Below are 25,634 nucleotides of genomic sequence, written 5' to 3'. Positions count from 1 at the left end.
ACAGTCAATCCTCATTATCTGTGGATTCCATATTTGAGAATTCTGCTACCAGCTGAAATTTATTTGTAACCCCCAAATCAGTACTTGCAGCTCTTTTGTTGGCACTGGAGGACGTGTGTGAGTATACAACAGGGAAAAATTTGAGTCACCCAACACTGGTTTTTCCCTGCTGAGGTCAAACAAGGTGACACTCTGCTGGCTTGTTTCAGTTCTCGTGCTATAAAAGTCTCCTTTTTGCTGTATATCTAGTGCCGTGCGTTTTGCATTTTTGTGCTTTTTGTTGGTGATTTCACTGTTTTTTAAAATTGTTTTCTTTTTTTAATGATAATTTTTGTTTTTCTTAGAGAGGAACATTTGCCCTATGCTAGCATCTGTGCCAATCTTCCTCCTTTTTTTTCCCTTCCCTCCCAAAGCCCCACTACACAGTTGTGTGATGTGGTTCTATGCATGGGAACTGAACCCAGGTCACCAAAGCAGAGCGCGCAGAACTTTAACCACTAGGTCATCAGGGCTGGCTCGTGATTTTGCTATTTAAACTGTCCCCCAAACACGGTGCTGAAGCACTGTCTAGTGCTGTGCCTTATGGAGAAAATATGTGTGTCAGGTACACTTCTTTTAGGCATGAGTTATAGTGCTATTCACTGTAAATTCAAGGTTTTTTGGGGGGTTGTTTTTGTCTTTTCAGTTGTCTTATCTCTTATTTTTTTTCTTTTATTGAGATAACATTGATTTATAACATTATATAAATTTCAGGTGTACATTATTATATTTCAGTTTCAGTATAGACTGCATCATGTTCACCACCCAGAGACTCATTACAATCCATCACCACACACGTGTGCCTAATCATCCCTTTCGCACCCCCCTTCCCCTCTGGTAACCACCAATCCAATCTCTGTCTCTCTGTGTTTGTTTGTTGTTGTTGTTATCTTCTACTTATGAATGAGATCATACAGTTTTGACTTTCTCGCTCTGACTTATTTCACTTAGCATAATACCCTCAAGGTCCCTCCATGTTGTCACAAATGGCTGGATTTCATCATTTCTTATGGCTGAGCAGTATTCCACTGTATATAAAGATCACATCTTCTTTATGCATTCATCCTTTGATGGGCATCTAGGTTGCTTCCAAGTCTTGGCTATTGTAAATAACACTGCAATGAATGTTGGGGTGCATATATCTTTAGGCATTCATGTTTGTAAATACAATGCTAATGAATCAAAGAAAATTAAATAAGTTACCCTTAAACAGAAACACACATGAAACGGGGTTCTGTATTGATTGGCTCATGAAAATATTGTGACCAGAGGCTTTCAGGAATCTAACCCTGTATTTTCCCTGTGATCAATGACAGTATTTGCTAATTCAGCCTTTGCTGGGACTTTGTAGAACATAACTACCACAAATAATGAGAATTCACTGTATATCCATATGATGGAATACTACTTGCAATAAACCAGAATGAGCTATTGATGTACACAACTAGATAAACCTCATAATAATCATGGTAAGTGAAAGAAGTAAAGGGAAAACATGAGTACATATTTTGTGATTCTATTTATATAAAACTCTAGAAAATGCAAATTAATCTATAGAGACAAAGAAGGTCGGTGGTTGCCTGGGAAAGGAGGAGATGTGGGGCAAGAGAGATGAATTACAAGGAGGGTGTTGAACATGTTACAATCTTGATTTTGGTGATGGTTTCATGGATGTATACAAACCAAAATATCAAAATATACACTAAATTTGTGAAATTTCAAATTGTCAATTATACTTCAATATAGCTGTTTAAAAAATAACCAGTTTTTGACAGCAGTATAATGCACAGACAAGAATCTAAATTATGTAATTACATAAAGCTTGTAAGATAAAAAGTTGGGGATGTTTGTATAATATTTGAATTTGATATATTAAGAATATAATCTCCAACTCCTGCTGGAGTGAAGTTCCTTAGTTTTTACCGGTTTTTAGATTTTGTTACCCAACTTGTATTCTGTTATATTGTCCATGCTTCTTTGTTTCTTAGATGTCCCCAATGAAGCATAGCATGTTCTTAAGTTTAAATTAATCTTCTTTATAATAATTAGCTATTATGATATTCATACTAATTTGTTAATTTTCATGAGAAACATTGCAATGTAAGCCACTCTCTAATTGCATATAGATGTAAAATTCCATTGTTAGAAAAAAAATAAACAAAATCTTCATATAGATCCATATATATCTTTTTCCTTTATTTTCCTAATTGTAATAAATAGCTGTAAATGACTCTGGTTTTCGTAAAAACAACACAAAGATGATACTTTACATCAAGGTTATATTTCAGCTCTCAAGTTTTATTGGCTTAGTAGCTGCATATCACATGATGTTTCAATGTCAACAAAAAATTATTAGATTGTTTACCAGTGACATAAACTATTTTCCATAGTAGCCACTTAATATGTTTGGAAATTAACATGCCATCTTATTATTTTTATAGCCATCTCTTTATCATTATATGACTTATATTTATTTGATTGTGTATTTTTATATGGAGAGGAATAGAGCCAAGTGAGAGAAGAGGATTATAATATACCCAGTTTAAAAAATCAAATTATAGCTTTTCTTTTTTTAGCTATTAAATGAGCTACATCAACCCCTCAAATGATTTTTACATTGTCATAAGTACAGCTTTATTTTTTTCTTGGTGAATAAATAAACATGAAAAATGATATGAGTGCTCAAAATATGCAATGCTAGTTTCTGGAAGAATAGATCACATTTTCCATTAACATCAATATAGTGGACACTATCAATAATTAAATTAAAATTACTTTATTATTGAATGTGTCAGAAACTGATGATTCAGACTTGGTTTTGGCATGCATATAATTTCATTTACTAAGGAAATCTTTCTAATTTAAAGGCTTAGCCTTTTTTCTGATATTCTACTTTTGAATTTTTTCTTCTCTAAATACAATTCTATAATCTTACATAGTTGGATATAATCTGGTGGAAAGGTTCATGAAATTTTTCTAAGAACAAGAGAAACATAACACATTCTTGAGAAATTTGTGAATAATGAAGAGATTAATTCACAATTTGATACATCAAAATACAATTAATTCACTTCATCAATATATTCATTCTAGCAAGTCATACAGACAATTTTTCTTTTCTTTTCTTTTCTTTCCCTCCCCAAAGCCCCAATACCTGGTTGTATATTCTAGTTGTAAGTTGTTCTAGCTCTGTGTGAGGCACCACCACAGCAGGGCTACTGACAGACAGGTGGTGTGGTTCTGCTCCCTGGAAAGGAACCCAAGCCACCAAAGTGGTGAGAGGGCTGACCTTTAACCACTAGAACATCAGGGATGGCTCTGCAATTTCTTTTTTTTTTTTTTTTTTTTTTTTTTTAAGATTGGCACCTAGGCTAACAACTGTTGCCAATCTTTTTTTTTTTTTCTGCTTTATTTCCCAACCCCCCCCCCCCCCCCCCCCCAGTATGTAGTTGTATATCTTAGTTGCAGGTCCTTCTAGTTGTGGGATGTGGGACACCTCCTCAACATGGCCTGATGAGCAGTGCCGTGTCCGTGCCCGGGATCCAAACCCTGGGGTGCCACAGCAGAGCGCGGGAACTTAACCACTCGGCCGTGGAGCCGACCCCTGCAATTTCTTGATTTAATCCATTACATATAAGTTAATGAACATATTGATTAACTTCAGTATAAGAGTAATCACTTTTTTGATTTATTAGCTCTTGAGCTAATGTCAGAAGCTACCTACTTCCTTATTTCTTCATATGTAAGAAACATTGGCTCCTATTTGGTTAAAGCACTGTAAGTCAGGATTGATTCTTATTAATATTGATGTTGTTATAGACAGCCAAATGTATTCTTAACTTGTACAATACTTTTTTGTTTATTTTGTATGTTTGTTTCAGGTTGGCTATTTCAATGAGCAAATTTTCTTTTGTTTGCATTATGGTTATGGCTAGATTTATGCTGTTCATGAAAAGCAGAAAGAACTGTGATTTCATAACATAAAAACGGCAATCAGGTTAATGCAGGTCATAAGAATTAGTGTTATTAGGAGAATTCAGCATGCTATCACAAATTTCTGAGCTAATTAGATAAACTTTCATTTTAGTTAGCTAGCATAGATTTGGCTGTATCTCATGCTTACAGAGGGAATACTCAGGCATGCTAAAAGAAGTATCCTTAAAACAGAAAGACAAGTATTTCATAGGTAACCAATTAAAATTTTGTATATGTTAATATGTAGTTTGTTCCCTATTCACTTTTCTTTTCATTTTACAATGATTATAGTAATAAGGCTAAATCTCTATATTGAAAACTTTTCACAGAGGTTTATAAACCTAGGTGTGTTAAAGAAATGAAAATAACAAATACACATAGTGATAATAATAATAACAATAGCTGAAATTTATTACTTATTATGTTTTAGATGATGGTGTAAGTGATTTATATATAAATCAATTACAAACTTATGAAGCCAGTACTAATATTATCCCAATTTTACAGGTGAGGAAACTGAAACACAAAAAGATTGGCGCAACTTGCTCAAGGTCTCACAGTTGTAAATCCTAGAGTTCAGTTTAAACTCAGGCAATCCATCTGGAGAGGCTGTTTGCTTATCACCTACACAGTGTGCCATTGTGTAGACATGGGATATTTGTGAGCAGAGGGATGATTCTAATTCATAGTCCTAGCTCCATCTCAAAGGAGGGATTATCTGAGATAGTTTGAAAATGGAAATACAGTTTGAGGTTCAAAAGAACTTCCTTTCTCCAGTGGGCTACTGGAATTGATAACTTGCCCTTTCTGTTATTGTACAAAAAGAGTCTGGGGCAGTTATGAAGAATGAACCTACTACTTTGTTAGTATTTACCCTTCTTAATCTTATAAAGTATGGTCTTCATTTTTCAGTGATTTCCTACGGAAACAGTCAACTACAAGTTAATCCTTTTCTCCCTCCCTACCTTCTTCCATCCTCCTTACCTCCTTCTTTTCCTCACTCCCTCTCTCCCTCCTGTCCTTTCCTCCTTCCCTCCTCCTTCTTTCTTTCCTTTCTCCCTTCCTTCCTTCCCTTCTTCCTTCCTTCCTTTCCTCTTTCCTTCCACTAAACAAGATTCTGGAAAATTGGAAATAAAATTGATAAATAGTACATGATTTTATTATTTTAAAAGAGAAGATAAAAAGAGAATCAACTTGTTCTAAAAACTGTTACATCTGCTAACATTTTACGTATATTGGAAGAAATTATTCTTTGTATTCTGATCCCATAGGAAAATTTAAAAGAAAACTTTATCACTTAAATTTTATTTGAAAAAGCCTAAGTGGAGATGCTTCCTGGAAGAAGAGAAAATTAAGGAATCTTGGAGTGATGAAAATAGGTGGTCTTGAAAGTCAAATGTTAAAATTGAGAACGCGTAAAGAATCTCACCATTGGGTATTAATGATGAATATTTAATGTTTGAGTATAGGCAAGATATAAGAAAAGAGATATCATACACAGTGAATGTAATAAAGTTGTTGGTGGCCTAATATGTTGCAAGTGGTTTGTCACCTACAGTGCTGCATTCTTTAAAGATGTCTAGCACAAAAAAAACTCTCAAGCGAATTTATTGACTAAAACCAGTTCCACAGAACCAATTAGTATCTTACACAGGCTGCCCTGCAAGGCTTATGAGGCCATCCATCACCTGTCCATTTAACTATTTAGCATTTGTTCCAGCAATTTGTCACCATGTCAGAATGCTAGCATTTCAGAATGGGAGTTTTTGGTTGAAAGAAATCTAACTCAGATACTCCAGATATTTCTCCTTTAATAAGACTTACAGAAGATTTATGTTTCTATTATATTTAACCTTAAACATCTTGTCTGGAGGGTGAGGTTAATTCTTTGTACTACAAATATTTCAAATTTAAATCAATTGTTTTATGTGAATTTAAAAATGACATGCAAAAGAGAATTATTTTATATTTTAACAACAATTTAGAGTGCTAACACTGCAAAGTCCCTTACCTCATGGCTTCAGTGATTACATTTTTATTACTTTTCCAATTCAGTCATTTGCTTTTATATTCATTTCTCATATCTTTCTTAATTGCACACTGCTGAATGAATTACGTTGTATTTACCACTGAATGAAAGAGAAAATAGCTGCCTTGCTCTTAACATTATGCTGCTCAGGTAGACTTGGAATTCTAGAAATATTTAATGGTGCAGGGATTACTGCAACATTTCAATTAAATTACATATAATTTACAATCAAATATGTACCCATTTGAAGCACAGAGTATTAATTATAAAGCTTGGCTGTTGATTATAGATCATAGTCAACTGCTTAATTTTTTCCTCATAAAATGTCAAACAAATACTACAATAGTGTAATTTGAAACATGCTGGCCCCTTAGTTAGAGTAAACTGACCAGCATCACAGAGTAGAAGACTGTAGCAAAAATATAATTTATAAAATAGGCCCATGTAGTAAAACAATTATAGAAAAATATAAGTTCTACACATTGTTTCAAAGAACCAGCCATTTTACTACCTTAGACATGCCAGTCAAATGAAAATTATTCAAATGTCTAACCTTTAGATTCAATTCAAAAATAGGAGGCATCTTTTACTGGTGAAAACAGACATGTAGATGGTCTCTTTTCCAACTACCCCATAAATTCCCTTGATTAAGATTTCTAATGCAAAAGTGGCAGGCCAGATGCTGGGGACTCAAATGCCACCTCCACATCTGAATGCTGTTAAGCAGCTCCCGTGGCATTTCTCACAGACTTTCAATGTGTGCTTGTCACTAAACTCAGTCCCAGAGATAAAACAGAAAATGTAAAGTCCTGAGGGAGGAGAGTTGAGGAAAAAGCTTTCCTGACGTCCTGAGAGTGTTGTGCTTCTGTCTGTCACCAAGGCTTCAGTCCGCAATCTCATCCCTCTCACCTGATACAACCAAGCGTTTGATGTTCATGGATATTAGATTGCAGTAAGGAATGCGCAATAAAAATATATACGTGTGGGTGTGCACATATGCATACATATGAGTGTTCACAACTAATCCCCACGTTTAGGATGTGGTGAATTCCATTGTCCATATCCATTCCTCATTCCTGACAATGTGTGTTCTTACTTAGAAAATATACTTAACTAGTAAAGCAGCATTTAAAGGGTAGAGGAAAATGTTTTTAAACATTATTGGTTAGATATTATATATATATATATATATACACACACACACATACCATACATATAACACACATACACATACATTACATTTCCACAGTGCTTTTGCAATTCTAACTTTCAAAACAGCTATAAAAAACATAATTTTATAGAGATATGTTCCATTGGATCTAAAATAATATTAACATCAAGATATTTTCTTAAGGATTTGTCAAGTACACAAGAAGATATCTGACAAAATTATTTAGCTTAAGTTCTCATTGAAGAAGGCTATAGGCTTGGTGGGTAGACTGAAATATAACTCTTAGGGAAGAAGCAAACTCAAAAAGTTTTTGAGAAATTGTCTCCTTATGAGTAAAAGGGGTGGAGAGAAGAGAGAGAAAAAGAAAAGTGAGAGATACCTAAGCTAATAATGAACTGATGCCTGTATGTAAGTACGAGATGGTTTGGTTCTCTCATAAGCTCCCCAAGAATAAGTACTAGGATTGAATAAAGGGAGTTGATGATGTACAAGTGTTGATTGATCGCTTAATCTACTTTACCATGGGGTTAGACAAAGTATTGTTTCCTAGGACACGTCTTTGCAAATTTCCAGACATAGCTGCTACATGACGGTTACCTCTGGGTGGAGAAACCTTCTTTTGTTCATTAAATGGAATAACAGCAACAGTTATTAACTACACTCCAGCCACTGTTCTTTATATATCATAACTCAGTTAATCCTTTCACCATCTCTAAGAGCAGAGCCATTTGTGAACTGAGATAGTAAGGTATCACAGTAGTGGGAGTACAATTTGAGCCCGGAAAGGGCTCTAGTGTCTGTTCTCTTCAGCATTAGACTAAACTCCTCTTAATTGCCGACACTATTTATTGAAGCAGAGAGAGAAACTACCGTTTATTGAATTCTTTCATTTGTACATGATAGTCACTTTATATATAATATCTCATTTAATATGTCTTAAACTCCCATAAGGTGATTATTACTGTCCTAGTTTAATTAAAATTAAGTAACTTATTGGGACCAGCTTGGTGGTGTAGTGATTAAGTTCACGCGCTCTGCTTTAGTGGCCTGGGGGTCACAGGTTCGGATGCTGAGCACTGACCTATACACTGCTCACCAAGCCATGCTGTTGTGGCATCCCATATACAAAGTAGAGGAAAATTGGTACAGACATTAGCTCAGGGACCATTTTCCTCAAGCAAAGAGAGCAAGATTTGCAACAGATGCTACCTCAGGGGCAATCTTCTTCACACACACACACACACAAATTAAGTAACTTATTAAAGATTAGAGCACTAGTAATTGACAGAGTAGATATTTGAACCCAGGTCTGCCTGACCTCAAAGTGCCTATTTGATTGTCTTTTCAACCAGTGAACAGAATACTATCACCCGTACAAAGCCTGTGTTTCGGTTTTAATTTCATCCACAGTCTTCCTAGTACCTTAAAAGTGTATGTAGGGACGTAAGATGACGGATACCCAGATTCTCATTATGGTGATAGGAAATCGTTGGGCTATATAGGCATATGTCTTTCTCAAATGAAAATATGATTTATAGTATGCATCTTAAAGTATTATTTTGCAAATTTGTGGTAAAGCTTGGAAGAGAGCAGGCAGAATATGAATGTAGATTTTCTTTCTTATAAAAATCAACTTGAAGTAGCCATCTTAAATTTTCTTTAACAATCTCCAAGGAAGAAGAGAGAAATAAATTTTCTTCATGAGCCATTTGCAATGCAAGGCTTAATTAAATAACGAATATATGGGCACGAATATAAAGCTATTGCTCTAGATACGCCGATGGTATTATTTTAAGGAAAGCTGAACGAGAGCTCACGGAGGGCTTGGGTTCTCGCCTGTTGAACATGCTGTTTCCAGGACCAATAATGGTTCCTGGCACATAGTACATATGTACTTGGACTGACTATGTGCTGAAAGAGGGCTCAGGAAAGGTACGGGTAAAGCATAGGGAGACAGTGGAAAAACATTACTTATTAGGTATACCAGTTAAAAGAATGCTGGAAGCTCCAATTGTCCATGGGCTCCATTTTTAACTTTGCAAGTGGCGCAGAGTGGGAGTGGTACAGAGATATGAGAGGGCAAACATTCAAGTCTAGTGCCCTAATTTCTTAATAGTGATCATTAAACTCTATTCTAGATGGCTGGTGGTTGGTCAGACTACCATACCGTGGTGACACATCACTATTAATTAGGTGGTAGGGTCTGTATGGAATATTTGCAAAGAAGACCCTCAACATTCTATTTGGAGAAGAAATAGGGAGGAAAATACTGGATATGATCTAAACAGATACAGAGAAAATTGTGTGTGTGTGTGTGTGTATGTGTATAAATGTATGAAAGGTATATGTTGGTGATGATGCTTTAAATATCAATATTTTTCTCTTCCCCTATAAGTCACATTTGACTTAAGCCAGAGCTAATATTGTCAAATGAGCAAACATTCATGGATAAATGCCTCACATCTGGCAAAGTGAAATTAGCTGACATTTACTTGGTACAAAGGAACAGGGATTAAATCAGACAGAATCTCATAGGATCTAATATTGGTACATTTTTCTCTCGGTTTTCTAGTTGTTTTTGAAGAAAAGTATGAAAATTCATTATCAACTAGGAGACCGAAAGGGGGACATCATATATTATTTATATTTTTAACTTATTTTTCTTATTATATCAACAGATACGTATTGTAAAAGAAAGATGGAAAGCACAGACATGAATAGCAGACAATTTGGAAAATGCAGAAACACGTAAACAAGAAAGAAAAATACCTCATAACTCCTTAATTCAGGGAGAAATGCTCTTAAAATTTTGATGTTTCTCCACTGTATTTTCTTTAATATGTGTAGATAGAGAGTAGATATGTTGAAAGAAAGAAAAATAGACCTAATAGGTAGACAGATAGATAGATTTATTGACATATATGCATAAACATTAGTTTTCAAAAAACTAAAATCAAATTATATAAACTCTTTATGACATCAATTTAATTGCAGATATATCATGAATATTTTCCAATAGCACTTAATAATTTCATAAAACATTTTTAATTATTGCATAGTATTCCAACATAATGTTTTATCTTAACAATAAAGTGCCATTGAAGGATGTAAGAAAATTTAGAAGTGCACTTTTGAAAGATCACTTGAATTATATCTTGGAGCATGGGATTTTGCATTAGAGGGTGGATTGTATTAGAGAAATGTAACAGTAATCTAGATGGGACAGGTTGGAGAGCTAAACCAGTGTTATGAATGTGAAGATGGGGAAAATCGAAAGATTAAGAGGAAGAGAGAACGATGTGGGCAGCTGGGTAGATGGATGGTGGTGTTTCACTGTGACTGGGAAGACAGGAAGAAGAGTTATATTGTTTTTGGAGGAAGTCAACATGTAATCATCAGTTGATGCAAAAGGAAAAGAAGAGAAAAATGGACAAGATTGGTAAAAATATGGTGAAATTAAAAATAGTATATTGGATAAAGAAGTTGAAGAGAGAAGAAGCCAAATAAGAAGGAGAGAGTAAAGGGCACAGAAAATGATGATTCACATTATTACAAGGACATATAAGAATAGGATAAAAAATGCTAGGAAGGATAGGAGGTTATAACAAAGGAGTGACTTTTTGATGCATATAGTAGATTGTCTGTGGTATCCATGGTAGTTATAAAGCATGAGAATACAATGCACCCTTATAATCCCGAAATCCAATGGAAGAATTCGAACATCACTAGAATCATTAAATAAACTCATATTTTCCTCTCCTATCTCTTTCTCATACCTTCTAGAAGTATTTTCTGGAGTTTTGAATTTATTATTATTTTGCTTTCGAAAATGTATATTCATAACAAATACGTTTCCCCCTTTTCTACTTAGCATCAATTCCAATTCTTCAATCATATAAATTCAAGATTTTGACTGATATAAGGTAATATCTATTGCAGTTGGAGACACTCTCACTGTCTCGGCCAAAAGGGTAGACACAAAGTCCCAGAAATCTTGGTAACAATCTCCATTTCAGGAATTCCAAGCAATATGCATTCTTCCTTATCTGCTATGTGTGTGGCTTCTAGTGATTTTCTGATGATCTCTGAAATCAAAGCATCACCAAAATCTTCATTCTAAATGGGAAGGAAAGGGGGATATTTAAATAAACACACTTTCAAACAGATAGATAAAAATTTGTTTGATGTATACATAACAGAAATATAACTGGTAACCTATTGCCATGCATTATAATTGCATATGCATATAATATACCCAAATTTTATAATTGGTCAAAAGGCTGCAGTTGATATTTAGCATTTCTTCTTTTTTTACCAACACTATTTTTCCATCACCCTCAGCTAACCTGGTTAGGATTCTGTACTTGACAGGGTGATTTAAATCATTTTTGAAGGGTGTGTATTCTTTATGACCTTGCACTTATTGGATTACTATATTTTTCCATTGATGTCTACCATTTATCAAAGAAGTACCAAGGGATGCCCAGTAAAGCATTTAGGTTCCATTCACAGTTTGCCCTGCCTCCAGAGGACCAGCAGCCTTATTTCCTCTTGGTATTTGGAATCAATCACCCTGTTCTATCTGTTGGTTCAAGGACATGAGGAACCTGTTGGCAGTCTCATCTTAAAATAAAAAGACCAATGTTATATCCCATTTTGAAAGTTTTTCTCCATTAAGATCTAAGAATCCTAGGTAAGAAGAGCCCATGATTGTGGGAAGAGAAAGCCAGAGTTTTGCAAGCGAATAGTTAAATTGTGTAGTGAGAGGGACCACTTACACTCCACTCCTTAGGTCTCTGACCTGTGTAATTCTGCTCTAGAAGAGATAAAACTATGGTTGTCATTGTTTCCAAGCATATGCTACACTGCGTAGGACAGTACCCCAGCTTCACTGGATAGGTTTTTCAGCAGATGCCATACCAAATCTTCGATAAGCTATTCCATAATTAAATCAGGATAGCTGATCTCATGATGGTAAACTTGATATGATTAGTGAAGTCCATGATCCATGAGCATTGTTTTTTGTTTGTTTTGTTTTGTTTTTAAAAAGTGTATTCTTTGGTTAGATTTGGTTAGATGCGGTCTGTGATATCAGGATTGTAAATGGCTTCCTAAATCCATGGCTAGTGATCCTGGGAGAAGCATTACAGGAAGGGAAATCAAACCCATATCTACTCTCCCCTCCGTGATCTTTCACCGAGGGCCTGACTGATCTGTCTCTGTGGGAGAACCATAGCAGGGGCTCAGAAATGGCCTGTGGTTTAAGCAGCTTTGATACTTAGATATGAGGAGTGAGATCATCTTCAAGGATGGGAAACTCTGACATTGAGCCTCTGCGTAGCTTGCATTTTTAAACCATGTCTACTTTGTAGATGGATAAAGAATGAAGGTGACTGACATCCAAAAAATGGGTCATTATGGAAAATCTCATTTTCAGTAGACCTATTTGGTGAGTACTAACAAGAGAAAATTATACTCAGACTATGCCCATTCAGAGAAGTTAATTCACATAACTTTTTAAATACTTCCTTATCAGGGCAGCCCGGCGGCGCAGTGGTTAAGTGCGCATGTTAGGCTTCGGTGGCCTCTGGTTTGCCGGTTTGGATCCCAGGTGCGGACATGGCACCACATGGCAAGCCATGCTGTGGTAGGTGTCCCTCATAGAAAGTAGAGGAAGATGGGCAGGGATGTTAGCTCAGGGCCAGTCTTCCTCAGCAAAAAGAGGAGGATTGGTAGATGTTGGCTCAGGGCTAATCTTCCTTGAAAAAAAAAAAAAACTTCCTTATCACCAAATCTTGTTTCTCTCAAGTCCCTGATCAATCGGCAAATTCCCACTGCCTATGAATCCGTGAAAAACATTCTTCTGGTTATGCCTTCTTCCAGGCAAAGCAGACAATCAGATATACTAGATGTACTGCCTGAAGCTCACTGGAAGGAATTCTATTTACCACTCTTTCAGGACCACTCCTGAAGAGAGTTGTAATATAATTTTAGACTACTGCTGTCTGGTGTCAGCATTTCCATCTGTAAAGCAGATCTGAGATATTTTTCTTCCTCCATCAACTGATAATAAAGAATTTCCCATGAAGGCATAGAAATTCGTGCAGGAGTAGGTGTTATTGAAGCCTGAGTTACTTACTCATGCAATTTGTATCTTCAGAATCTACTCAAGTACTATCTAATATATGCTATTTTCATTTAATAAGAGAGATAGCTTCTTTAGGTTCCCCTCATGGCTTGGCAGATCACATGGCACATAATTAAAATAGGTAACATGAGTTGCACCATCGTTTGTGACCCAATAGCCAAGTATACAGATTTTATGAAGGTCCAATAAAAAAGCTATTTAAAATGAAAATAATCATCCAAGTCCTCTCATATGTTCCCACCTGAAGTCTGAGAGTCCCACTGCTTTCTTGCTAATTCCCTATCATTTTCATGAAAGAATTAGTAAAGTTGTTGGGGCCCATATCATTGGCAGCATCTCTTGCTATCAACATAGTTACCAAAACAAATTTTTCAGAAAGCTGGTTTTCTCTTGCATTTTCTCAGTGCCTTTTGGAATAAATTGGCTTTTAAGCCCTCTCAAGAGGCATAGTTCAGATTAGGATGGGCAGTAGCACACAATAATTCACTCCAACAGTTTTCTTGAGTGTTTTAATTCTTTCCTCCGCATTATGGCAAAAATGTTCTGGCGGGTCAACCTCATTGAAGATAAGCCACTATTGAATCCAGGTATCAATCAGCCAACCAAGATCACTTCCAGCATGTTGAAGCTAGTGCATTAAATCTGAGATCTTATATAAATGCTCTGATATGAATAAATCTGGTCCAATGTTATAATTCATTCTTCTGAGACTAACGCCCTAAGGAATTCATTTCCAGGTATATTCTCAGATACTGGACAATAAAAGCTAGTAATGCCTCCCAATTATTTTACTGTGTACACGATCTCTCCATGAAGCACACGTTGTGATACTCTCCTTAAACAGTGATGGATTCTGACTGTAGCAATGAAGGTTGGTGGAGGTGAGTCTTGAGGAGAATGGACATCTTCTTATAAGGCAACTACCTCTGGTCGGTTCATTACAGAGTCTTTCAGGCTTCTCCAAATACAGTGGTAAAGGAGGCTAATTCTGCTGATGAGAGAATTTAAAGGGAAATTGGGGATTCTAGGCTCTCAGCTTCATCTAATTCCTTCCAAATGTCTACATTCTGAGTTTCAGGGTCCTATTCCATCCCAAGTAATGTCCCAATCTTAATATAGAAATGTTGTGAAGTTTTACAACTCACTTAGTCATTTTGCAACCCAAACAATATGTTTTGTGGCCTTTCAGAAGCACCACCACTTTCAGAGCTGGGGATATAATAGGAAGAGGTAATATTATCATGGATCCTAGAGCCTTACTTGGGACCACCCTGTAGAATTGGGCCCAAAGAGGGAACTTGAACCATGGAATAGAGATAGCATCTATTTAGATACCACAGAAAGCACACAGAGAAGAAATATGTTGGATTAGAGAAAGCTTCTTCATACCCTCAAATCATCCACCAGTCCTTCTAATTGGCTTAACATACCAAGAAGCCAGAAGACGTATGACATATGATGTGTTACAGAGAAAAGGTAGGAAACTGTGGACAATTGTCTTAAAAGTAAACATTCAGTTTTCCAGCATAATACTGCTACATATTTAGCCAGTCTCCTAAGATGGACATTTGAGTTATTTTCAGGATATATTTAATAAAAAATGAACAATATAGCTATGACTTTTTTGGCACGTGTCAAGTTTTCTCCAGTATATATGCCTAGGATAGGATTGCCACAGGTTCCAATTCACAAAATAATGTGAAATACTTGAACTATTTCACCCTTCCTCTATCTTTATAAGAGTTTTTGTTACTTTACATCTTTGCCCAAAGTTTTTCAAATTTGGAGGACATAAAATTATTACTCAATGTAGTCTAAGAGTGGACATGACTTTTCTTCTCAAAATTAGAGCAGTGAGTGTTCATAGGGAAAAAGAAAAGTGTCGGTAAAAACCCCTCCAAATGAGGAAGCCGAAGCCTTGAGAAATTAGGATATTTTTTGCCATCATTATAGATTATAATGCCACCCAGATAATAGCAAGACTTGAGATGAAGAAGATGATAGTAGCAGGTGTTAATGTCTGAAATAGAAGGTAATTTAGTTTCTGGTGTTATCATTATATTAGTTTTGGGGTATTATGTGCAGGTTCAAGAGCAATAGATTAGAGGAGATATTTGTGAAAGAAATAAGATACACCCAATCTTTAAATGACAATGGGATATTCTCTCCATTGGAAAACAAGAGGCCTTCACTAGAGTGAACACTAGCAGATGAGGCAATGTTTTCAGGGGAGGTTAGGGTTCAGGAGAGGCATAATATTGGTAAGAAAATGGTAAACAGATAGAGGGAATAGGGGACACCTGTATTGTGTTTTGAAATAATATTTATAATACTGTCTTAATTATATTTCTAGATGATTTGAATCTATCCCCAAACAAATATCCTATACTATAACTTGCCTTTTTAGAGCTCTTAAATTATCTTTCAGGCTGTTTCAAATTAAAAAATATATATATACATATATATATATATATATATATATAAATATATTAAGTTGTATTCAAGGATGATGGGGTTTAATACTCTTTCATCCCTTGTATTCACTTGAGAAGTCGGCAGGGAATGAAATTCTTGGGTCAAAAACATTTTCCTCGAAACAACGTAGATAAATCATTATTTTAGTATCTTTTTCCTTTACTATTATAGGTGAGAATATTAAAAGAAGCCCTAGTTTTATTCCTTTGTGGATACCCTGCAGATTTTTTTCCCCCTTTGAATGTTTTTAAACTTTCTGCTTAGAGTTTTATAGAATTATTTCTGTATTGCTGAAATTTAAAGAAAGTCACCATAATTTATGTGGACATTGGTATACTTCCATTAATCTTTCCTGGAACCCTGTTGAACTCTTTCAATCTGCAGACATGTGACATTTTTTTACTTTTTTCTATTGTATTTTTTACTATAGCTACCATTCCGTTGTGCTCTGAGGTCTCTCTAGGGAGCCCTAATTATCTCTAAGTTTAATTCTGCTCTTGGCGCTCCTTACATACCCTCTCTGCTTGTTATTTTCATCCTTTGGCCTCATCCTCCCTGTTCTGGGACATATTTTTCTTCACATCACTTTTTACAGTACCAACTCTGTTATTCCCTTTTCCTAAAGTATAAGGGATTTTTCTCCCTCATGCTGCATTTAATTTAATTTCAATATTTCCCTATCTCATCCATCTCTGTTTTATTTCAATATGACTCTCAGCCAGAACTTTTGTCACATGTCTTTTGTCTTATCATTCCACATTTCATCTCTTGTTACAGAGGAGCCAAGTTATATTCAATTACATTGAAAACACAGACAGATATATTCTAACATTTATTCTTTTTTCTTACAGGAAGATTTTTTTTCAAAGCTTCCTTTTTTTTTATCCTTGAATGGTATAACCATCTTTTGTTTTTTTCTTTTTCATTTTTAACATTGAGGAATCTTTTTATAGGCTAAAAATGAGGGTTTTTTTATGTTTAATATTAATACTAGAAAAATCTATTCAGGGATATCATTTGCACTAAGTGCAGAAGTTGTCCTGCTTCTTCTCCCCCTCTGGTCTATTGCTGTTAGAATCTGCATCACGTGCATAGGGATACAGAGGCTTGTTTCAAATGTTTATCACACATAAGTTTGTGAAAATTTGACACCTGCTATTCTGAAAACCTATGGTGGAACAGCTTACCCTGGTTTCTGCCTGGCAATAATTGAGGAAATTGTCTAGATTTCTAGCTCTGAAAAATAAGAAGACTAAATTGGAGTTAAACAAAATATGAGCTGTGATATAAATGTTTATATGTTAATATTCTTCCACCTTCTCTTTTTTTCAACGTCTGTCCATTTTTTTCTGATATTAGAATTTCACCTCTATATATGAGCTCTCTGTTTCTGATGACAGAATCAAGAAATCAAAACTAGGAAACCGGTAACTGATGAACATTTGGGGTTAAAGTGGAGATGCATTTGGAAGATATTGAAAACTAGAACAATTCTTCATGTTCTCCAGCATGAACATCAGGGCAGGGAATCATCAGTGGCCAGAAAACTGGCACATGAAGACTTATGTCTCCTATAATGTAACAAAAAGATCAGAGCAGAGAAGTCCCAGAGGTGTGCAGATGCTCAATCTTAGATCAAGTTTAGAGTTGCTTTGCAATCTTCAGTGTCCTGATGATGTCTCCCCTCGTGAACATGAGACGGCTGCAACAGCTCTGAGCATCATGCATAGAAATAATTGTCTTATCATGAGGAAGGGGGGGCGCTTTGGTGAACATCTCTTTATTGTATAGAAAAACGTTTCCCAAAAGTTGCTCAACAAGTTGTCCCACTGGTCAGGATTTGGTCCCATTACATGCATTAATAACAAGGAAGACAAAGAAAGTGCGTACTCAACATTTTTAGCCTGTGAAATGAAAGCAAGTCTCTCCTAGCAAGGAAGAATGACACACATTCAGTTCTTGGGCTTATGTCATGGAGAAACAGACATGAATATATCTTTTGCTGGGGCCCCAAGGAAATGTTAAAATGTGTCATCTCACTCTGAACCTCTATAAGTATCACCAATAAAGTCACAGGTCTTTTTAAAACTTCCAGACAGTGAAGATGCTTGAATCTGATTGATTCCACAGAGTTTAGAAGTAGGTTTTTCCTACTGGTGAGGCAAATAGGTTAATCTATTTTTCCTGAACCATGTTTTGGACATTATTTGAATTAATATATCAAAAAAAGGTCAAGGGATCCTGAACCCACTCACCAAAAATTTATTCTCTAGGATTTTAAAAGTAAGTTTTTATGTTCAGACTGATGCAACATCTAGAACACAGATAAAGCAATATATCTTAATTTCATGTGACTTTGCTGCTGCTGTACTAAATAGTATCTCTACTTCTTGTTTATGTCATTAAATCATTTGTCAGAGCCAAAGACTGCTGTTTCTCACCTTATTAGATAAACCTCACATAGGTCCATCCAAAACAGAAATGTTAAGCTGGAGAGGGATTGATACAAAATTGCCTTATCAGTTCAAAGACCAAGTTACCTGAGGTTAGTGGGGAGAAAACCTAGAGTAACTTACAGAGGAACCTCATATCAGTATCTTTCCTTCTCTGGGAGTGGTGAACCTGCAGCAAAGATGCTCAATGTATTATGTCCATCCTTCTGTTTGGGCAGACCCTGTACCAGGCAACCTTGTGGTTTTGCTCCACATCCTTTCTGTTACTGCCTCCAGCCACACCTGATACTGGCTCTCTTCCCGGCTGCCTTTCTGTTATTTTAGCCACTGACCAAATTATGATATACAGTCATCATCACTATGTTCAAATACTATATTGTGTTAGGGGAAAAAATGAAGCCCAAATCATAAGCTCCCTATGCAATTCAAGGCTTTCCTTGTTTTCATATCTCACTACAAATCAGTAACTTTTAATCAGCTTCTGCTTAAGTGTTCTTTAGTAATGTCCCTGGGATGGTACTATTTCTAAGGAAAAGAAGCAGGTTTAAAGTGTTCCCTGATGACTTCCTCAAGTCTAGTTCAATATTTACCATATCTAGTACTAATTCCTTATTATCCCCAACATATGGGTAAAATCCTTTCCCAATTTTCAGCAGAGTTGCAGGATTGTTTTTCAAATTTGAATATTCTATTAGTCATTTCAATAAGAGCTGGCAGGGAAAATTAGACAAAACTTTTCCTTTCTGCATCTTAACTTGATGTCTTTTATACATTTCTTTATATTGCAAAAATTGGGGGGAAACAACTGGAAAAACATTTTCACTCCTGAAAGATAAAAAAGAGATTCTTTCATCCAACAAATATTTCCCTGAAGCTACTGAAACCAATGCAAATCAACTCAATTGTTAATTTTCCATCCGTGGGTGTGTTGTTCGTATTGTTCTTCAATTGTAGATACGGAAGAATCTTAGTGAAGGTGAATCAATCTGAGAATACTCTTTAGTATAAGAATACTTTCTCAGCAGACAATACAAAGTGAACTCTAGAATCAGGATCTTTGCCTTTCCCCCTTCTAATTGAGAGCAAAGACAACAACAACAGCAAAGCAATGAAATAGTTCAACTAAAACATCCACCAATCTTTTCCCCTCCATTTCAAGAGTACACATGCTCTTCTTTGCTCCAATCTATTTCCAGAGAACATCATAAAAGATCAGTTCCCCTCACCACATGGCATACAAAGGTGCTGACCAGAGTACAAGATGCTTAGATAGAGAAGAAAGCAAAAAGTAAAATAAATTGATAAACACTTATGTTAATAAACACATAAATAGAAAAGAAATAGCTGGAAGAACTCTTAATGTGAAGACTTGCGCTTATGAAATCTGATTTGTTTTTCAGAACATATCAGTGGAAACACATCTACTGAGAAATCTTTTAAGAAAGGTTTGAAACTTAAAGTAAACCATGAGAGATTCTGTATATAAAACCTACGAGTATTCTCCAAATTATAATAAATGTCCTCAGGCTCTAGCACAGGAAAGCTTATGAAAATGGATGCAGCCATTCTGGAAATAATTTTGTGAGTATTTAGTGAACTTTAAATTATACATATTCTATAAGACAGGAAGTCCAAGCCCCAGTATTTACACATTAAAGCAAAACTTCAGCCAAGTAGATAAAGAGACATGTGTAAGGATGTTCATGCTCTGTGAGCGTATGTGTGTGCACGTGTGTTTTGTAACAGCAAAGAGAAAAAACAATCTAAGTGTTCAGCAGTAAATGCAAGGATAAAACGTGATCTATAGAAACCATAGGTTATCTTACAGCAGTTAAAATAAACGATGTCTACATATATCAATGTGAACTTCAAGATGGATCAAAGGCCAATATTAATAGAAAAAATAAAACAATGACAGAGCCATTAATGTAATTTTTAAGATATGAAAAAATGAACATTATTTTTTAATAGAGATATATAAATGGTTTTAAGACATCCATTAGACCCCTAGAAGTTATAGGTAACAGTGAGGATAGGGAAAATGAGGTAAAGAATGATAGATGAACAAGGAAATAAAGAAATATATAGAGATTCCACTTGGCATAAAAGCAATATTCTAATACTGAAGATTATGATCCATTTAATTTTGTCAACTTGAGATCATATGTAAAACCAAAAGATGAATAAAATGAAGTTGGACCAAAATTGAAAATATTAAACTAGGTTAAATTATTTTTTATCATTTCTTATTGAGGAATAAACCTAAAACTAATATTAGAAACTTACAGTATAAATTATAGAGTTTGTTTTGTGTTACAGTGAAATTACTTGTAAATTATTTTACACACACACACACAAACATATATTCACACACTATATGGGGTATATTTTTTCAAAATCTATGAAAAGGCACTTTGACCAATGACCTCCATGTCCCTATATACAGTGAATGTTTTTCATTCTACATGGTATCTCATAAGTGTTTACCACTCTGGAAATTCTCTCCTTAGTGATACCTTTTTTATCTTAGTTTCCATGTTTGCTCATTGTCCTAATTTTTTTATTACCTCCCTAGTTGTTCCGCCTCAGTCCCTTTTCCTGGATTATCCTTCTCTCCCAGGCTTCACATTCTCCTTTCACTCCACAGCATTTATCCTCAGGACCTCCAATCATAAGCTCCGCATGTACGCTGAGATATCTCAACAGACCCTCAAGCACACCATTTCCAAATCTGCATGTAGGATCTTTACTTGTCCAAACTGGACCTGCTGTAGCTTTCCCTGTCTCATTGAGCAGTCCTATCATCTAAAAGTTTCCTTCTTCACCTCTTTGCCATGATTCCCACATATCTAGTCTACTGGGCACTGATAATTCATGGCCTGATTTTTTTTTCAAATTTATCCACTTTCTCCATCTCCACTGTCATTCACAATCGTATCATGCCTGGAACACTTCGCTAGCTTCCACTCTGATCATTCGAAATCTGTTCTCTACGCAGCAGCCAGAATGATCGTTCCAATACTGAAAATCTCTTCACTCCATTTGCCTGCTTAAAACTGCCTAGTAGCTCCCCATTGCTCATAGCATAGCACAAAGAGCAAGTTTCCAATAGGTCCTACAAGCCCTGCATCATCTGATGTACTGCCCTCCTCTTCTACTTCCTCAAATGTCCTAAGCAAGCCAGCTGGGGACTGACTGAGGCCACCTGTAGAGCTCATGTTTGAGCCTTGGTCTAGTCAATCTTAGCCATGCAGGAACATGGATTTATTGCTCTTAGAGCTCATAATTTGATAAGAAAAGCTAGATTTTTTAACAATTACATGTAAACTTTAGAATTCAAAATGTTAGTACAGAACTCAAATGTTTTTAAAACACTGTATAAACAGATGATGTCTGTGGCAGGATTTTGTAACCACTGGCACTCTAGGACCAGTTCAACTGACCCCGTCTTATCAAGAGAATAATTAAGAGCGGTTTTTCAGGAACTGAGACCCTTGTCCAGTTCAAGCCAGTTGAGACCACCAACCCATCAAGTGGGCCTGTGCAAATGCCCAATAAGTAACCTTTTTGAGGTCAAAGGGCTGAAAACTCCACCGTCAGATCATGCTAACACCACGGTTTTGGGAACATACATCCTATGAAGAGCCGTGAAGCTTGACTACACTTGTGCAGGTCCTCAATGACCTCACTTCTCCTCACCTCCAAATATCTATCTCCACACTGCAGACCACCCTGCCCTTCATCTCATAAATTTGCTCCAAGCCTTGGATCGGGGAGACAGATCTGAGAGCATATCTCTCCTGTCTCCTTGCAAATAAAGCTATTTTTCTTTTTCCAAAGGCTGATGCCATAACATTGGCTCTTTATGAGCATTGGGTGGTGAGCCTTTGCTCAGCAACAATTTGATCAACAGGCCATAAGATGGCAACCTCTGTCTTGCAGAGGCTGATTCTATCAGAATATATTTGCTGTTACATGTTATTAAGAGGTTTTCAGACTTCAGATTCCTTGGATTTGTAATTGTGTGATTATAAATATTAATGTCATGTTGGAAGAATTTATGAACATGACATTCTACTTTTATTTGTCAGTAATTTCTATCATGATTGAGTTAACAGATAATCAAAAATTAAGAATTAACACACAGATAAGAAGACACAGATGGTGGATAAATGAAATAATCTATGTACAATTTTGACTTTAACAATTTAAAAACAGGAGCTCTCAGAGAAGAATAAAAGGCAGCATAGACCCTAAGTGGGAGGCAGAAAACCTGGAATGCAATAATGATAAAATTAACATTGCCTAAAAGCTTCCCCAAATTAGATGCAAGTTATTAGCATGAGAGAAAAAGCTCAGAGGGAATAACGCAGAATAAAGCGGGGGCAGGTAGTCTCACCAGTACAAATTTGATTAAATTCCCTTTTGAGTTCTATATAATTCCTCATGGCAATTGAAAATATCTTGGAAAGAATTAAAAAAGCAACTCTAAAATGTGTAATACTAAAGAGATCAGTATTTGTCAAAAATAAGTGAATGATATCTCTATTTTTAATCTCAAAGAAAAAGTGATAAAATTCTCACAGCTTCATATAAAATAGAAATATTCCCAACTAGAAATGTGACATAGGTACAGAATCACTCACCGCTGAAAATGGGGGTGGCTAAAAGTTTTATTTGGAGCCTTGCACCTCTTCAGAATTATACCGTGTTAATAAGTGAACTTTTAAATACAGAATCAAGTCCCAGATGAATTATCTTGCCTATAGTAGGAGCTCAGTAAATCTCTCAGAGCAAATTCCCTAAGTTAAGAGACAAATCAATTCCCTTCCATCTAAGAATAAGTATTATCCCTTTTCTAGTCACATCACCCAATGTCTCCTCTTGGATCTACCTGAAACAATTGTCTGTTTGCTTCCTAATTATTGACTCTCTCATAGACTTGACTTTTTCTTCCTTCAATCTGCAAACATTCTTTGTTTAATCTTTTTTAAAAATCCTTATCAACGTATTATCTCACCCCAACTTTTCACCCTCACCTGGCCTACTACTCTGTTTGTAGTGTCACCTTATCGTCCATCTTTCCTTTAGAACCAAACTCCTAGAAAGAGGATTTTATCTTTTCTAACATAATAGAGAAAGATAATCATATATTTTGTAACAGTACAGAAGTCGCTATAAGAACTGGGAAAATGGTGAAGTTTTACATTCAAAGCTAAAAGTTCAAACCATCATCTCTTCCCTACACCTGGCTTTGAAATGTCATCATCTAAGATAGATTATTTTGCTAATCAAGACCTAAAGTGCATAAAGTGCTGGGCTGAGTATTTTATATGTATTATCTAATTTTATGCTATCATAATTATTTGGAAATATTAAACTGTATTAGGTGAGAATCAAAACTTTTGGATAAAACTAGAGACAATGCAAGTTGACAACTATTAATTTAGCATCCGAAGTTCACCCTCTGTAGGAACAAGCAGACCAGAAAAACAGCAATTAAAAGAAAGGATTGTCAGAATATTTTCTTAAAATCCTTCATCTATCCCATTACACTCGGTAGAAATATCAAAATTTTGAGTGCTATAACTATCAGAAGCCCCCTGTTTTTTTGGTGGTGGTGGTATCCACTACCTTCAGGGTTCTAGGATAACACTTGCCCCTCTGCACACACACACACAAGCCCAGATGTGAAAAGTGCACAAGGAGCAGAGCCCTGTTTCTCTTTTTCCACCTGACAAACTTTCTTGTTGATTAAAACCCAATTCAAGCATCATCCCCTCTGGCAAGCTTTACCTGACTCCCATAGGTATTCTGTCTCTCCTCTGTGTTCCCATGGCATTTCTTTTATTCTTCTTGCAACCTTCCATTATAATTTTTGGTTTTAGTAGCTTCTCCTGGCAAAAGATGTTAGCTCAATGAGGTCATTATTCATCTGTGTATCCTTGATGCTTCGTGGGCTATCTAACACAAAGCCAATGCTCAAATGCAGACTTGGAGGAGGAAGTGAAGAGGGGAAGACACAGGGGAGGGAGGAGAATGAGAAGAGAAGAGAGCAGGCAACGAAGCTCTGAAAAAGAAGAGTACAATGATACAGAAAGTAGGGGAGATTTTGTGCAGAAAATGAGTAAGGAAGACTGAAAAAGATGTGGAACAGGAAGAAAAGCCAAAAGTTATCTTTGAGTTCATGGAAGACAAGGAGTTACATATTTCTGAAGCTCTGTGACATGCAATGAAGTAGTAAATAAATAATAATTAGGAACTATTAACATACACAGTATGTAATATATCTTGTAATCTTAACTAATAGGAGAGCCAGGCTCTTTTATATATTCAAATTATAGTCTAGAATTTAAAGCAAAATAGCAGGAAATCAACTGCTTGTATCATGAATATATTTTAAATATTTAATTTACTAATTAATTATGCTTCCTATTCCAGCAATAAAGATGCATAGTTTCTTAATTTTTTGTACACTGATCTTGCCATATCTGAGGATGTAGACTGTAATTTTCATGATTATCATTATTATAATCACTTCTAATATTCCTTTACGTGAACACTCTCACATAAAAGTGAAGCCTTAACTTTTATCTTTTGCTTGTCTTTCTCACCTGCTTCATCTAATTATCTTTCCATGAAAATTTAACAGATATGTCACTGTAGATATGTAGGTATCCTTCAATCTTATAATCTCAACTTGTTATAAACTCATCTGCCATTGGTTTGTTTATGTTCTTTTCAATGTTATATTCATTATAATTGCAGCTGCAAAATTAATTTTCCCCTCCCTAAGCTCCAGTTACTTTAGTTACTTAAAGAACAATTTCCCGCTCACAAGAGAATTGGGCTGAAACTGTTATTTTTTGCATTTTTGACTTTCTGTTGAATGGCTCCCTTATATCTAGTTAACAATCTGTGCCTGCACTTTGAGGGGAGAGCTGCAGCCTTTCAGTGAATCCATCTGGGCCTTGTTCCATTTTTAAATCTAGGGCATTTTCCTGTTTGACTCCCTCTTGATGAAATAGTCCACAGAATGAAGTTCAAGCGTGTGAGTTATTTAATTACTTTAAGATCCAAATTAATGCACATATTTTCCACCATATATTGTGTGTTTATGTTCATCTACACACTGTACAGAGCTTGTCTTGCTTTTCCTATAGGTATGGATTTTCTATAAAAATGTGATGTAGGAAGGGTCTGGGTATTCAAAAGGAGCACAAAATACAGAATGAATGAAATGAAGCTGGTATCATTTCTGCAGTTTTAATGCTCTGCAGTTTTAATATACTTTATAGTAAATTTTGAAACCCTTTTGTTGGATTTTTATTGCTACTGTAATAA

General features: G+C 35.6%; 1 long non-coding RNA gene across 1 annotated transcript; it reads right to left on the bottom strand.

Moving 5' to 3' along the window:
- Positions 1-10,106: 10,106 nt before the first annotated feature.
- On the bottom strand, positions 10,107-24,274 carry LOC138924377 (uncharacterized). The gene is made up of 2 exons (XR_011439424.1): positions 24,087-24,274; positions 10,107-11,330 (listed from the first exon to the last, which is right to left on the bottom strand). It is a non-coding gene; the product is annotated as an uncharacterized lncRNA (long non-coding RNA).
- Between the last annotated feature and the right edge of the window lie 1,360 nt (positions 24,275-25,634).

The sequence above is a fragment of the Equus caballus genome, chromosome 5 (assembly GCF_041296265.1).
Source record: "Equus caballus isolate H_3958 breed thoroughbred chromosome 5, TB-T2T, whole genome shotgun sequence".
In the NCBI taxonomy this organism is placed as follows: Eukaryota; Metazoa; Chordata; class Mammalia; order Perissodactyla; family Equidae; genus Equus; species Equus caballus.
This window is presented reverse-complemented; position numbering and strand designations above follow the sequence as displayed.